Raw genomic sequence first — 2,513 nt, 5'->3', positions numbered from 1 at the left:
AAATTAAACATAACTTCTACCGTCAGATCTCTGCCTAATGAATGGCCTAGATTGACTACGAAATTACAACATTTTACAAGGAAATTTAGCTTTGGGGGCATTGCCCCCGATCCCCCACTAGGGAGGTGCTCCTAAAGATCGTTGCCCCCACCCCCCCGGACCCCCCTTTCAACGCAAATATTACAGGTGGCGTTGCCGCCACATTACGAACTGGGGTCCAATGCGATGATACCTCTGAATAAAAAACATAATCAGGCTCCAAACCCAACAATCTCCCACTTGGATACTAATTATAGCAACTCCACCGCTGCTTCATTTGATGGACAATGACTCTACTTTGGACCTGGTTGTTTCTCACATTCTTCATCATACTTGAAGACCAATTGAAACTAAGCAGAATCTCAGTTTCTCCCTAGTTATAACTTTTGTTAACATATCTACAAGATTCTGGCTAGTGTGTATCTTTTCCAGCTTCAACTGTCCATATTCCAACACTAAACATATGAATGCTACTTGCGCTATATATGTTTAGTCTTGGAATGAAATGCAGAGTTCTTTGTAAGATCTATGGCACTCTCGCTGTCACTGTATAACCTACACAACTCCTGCTTCTTACCCAATTCATCCAAAAATCTTTGTAACCAAATCATTTCTTTACTAGCCTCTGTAGCAGCAACATACTTTGCTTCTGCTGTTGAGAGTGCAACAACACTGTAGTTTTGAAACCCAACTAACATTTGTTCCACCTACATTAAACGCATACCTTATTGTGCTCCTCCTGTTATCTCTATCAACATATCCCTGTAGAGCAATTTTTGAACCACCAAAGCATAATGCTTGATTTGTGGTACCTCTCAAATACCTGAGAATCCACTTCACCGCCATCCAATGTTCTTTTCCTGGATTGTTCATGTACCAGCTTACAACTCCCACTGCATGTGCAATATCAGGCCTTGTGCAGAACATTGCATACATTAAGCTGACAACTGCTGATTCATATGGAACTTTAGACATATAAGCCATTTCTTCCTGAGCCTTGGAACACACCTCCTTACTTAGTTTGAAATGGCTAGCCAAAGGTATACTAACTAGTTTTTCATTTTTCATATTAAATATTTTCAGCACCTTTTCTATGTACTCACTCTGAGACAATGTTAATTTTTTATTCTTCCTATCTCTAGTTATTATCATACCAAGGATTTGTTTTGCAGCACCCAAATCCTTCATTGCAAATGAGTTCGCCAATTTTATTTTGAGCACATTTATTCCCTGCATGTTAGAACCCGCAACAAGCATGTCATATACATACAATAACAATATAATATAGCTGCCATCATTTTTCATTTTGAGATAAACACAATGATTAGAGTGACATCTAATATAACCTTGTTCAGATATAAACCTATCAGATTTTAGATACCACTACCTTGGAGTCTGTTTTAAGCCATACAATCTCCTCTTCAACCTTCACACTAGTTTCTACTTCCCTTTTACCTCATATCCTTGTGGCTGCTGCATATATATCTCTTCCTCCAAATCCCCATGGAGAAAGGTTGTATTTACATCTAGCTGCTCAAGATGAAAATCTTCAGCTGCTACTAGACTTAAAATAGTTATGGTTGAAGTCATTTTAACAACAGGAGAAAATATCTGTCAGACCAGGCAGTAACTCCTGAACCAAAATTGATTCATGTTTATTCCTTCTGGTAGGTCTTCATTAAATACATGAGGGAGAGACTGTTCAGTTCATCTCTCAATGACTGTTCATATTACTTATTTATCTATATACATTATATTCACCCAATCGTGAGGATTAGGTGTCAACATTCCCCCCCTTAATCTGAAGGGATGTTGGTGACTCCAAGCATCATTCTAAATCGTTCAAGATTTTCTCTTCCAAGCACTTTGGTGAAGATGTCTGAAATTTGTTCATTTGTGGAACAATGACAGAGATGGATTGTTTTGGCCTCAACATGATGTCTAATCAGATTATATTTAGTATTGATGTGCTTCGTTCGATCATGGAACTTTGGGTTCTTGGCCAACTTTATTGCAGAGGTATTGTCAATCATGAGTGGAGTTGATTGTACTTGTTTTACCTGCAAATCTTCAAGAATTTTCCTGAGCCACACAATTTCTTTTGTTGCTTCAACTGCTGCCATGTATTCTACTTCTATTGTGGAATCTGCTGGAACTAATTGTTTGCATGATCTCCAGGAGATAGCTCCTGATCCAAGACTCATAGCATATCCTGAAGTAGATACCCCAGTTTCTTTGTCTCCATCGAAGTCTAAATTAGAGTATCCAATCAAGCTAAAGTCGTCCACCTGTGTATACTTGATTCGAAAGTCTTGAGTTCCCTTCAAGTACCTTAGAACGCTTTTTGCAGCAGACCAATGTCTCTCACAAGGCTTTTGTATAAACCTGGAGAGGATTCCAATAGCAAACAAAATGCCTGATCAGGTAGTAGTTAGGTAGTTGAGACTTCTTATAAGTTGTCTATACTTTGTTGC

This window comes from Pinus tabuliformis, chromosome 1_2 (genome assembly GCF_031772625.1).
Source record: "Pinus tabuliformis cultivar Carrire ecotype Pingquan chromosome 1_2, CPIR1, whole genome shotgun sequence".
Taxonomy (NCBI): Eukaryota; Viridiplantae; Streptophyta; class Pinopsida; order Pinales; family Pinaceae; genus Pinus; species Pinus tabuliformis.
This window is presented reverse-complemented; position numbering follows the sequence as displayed.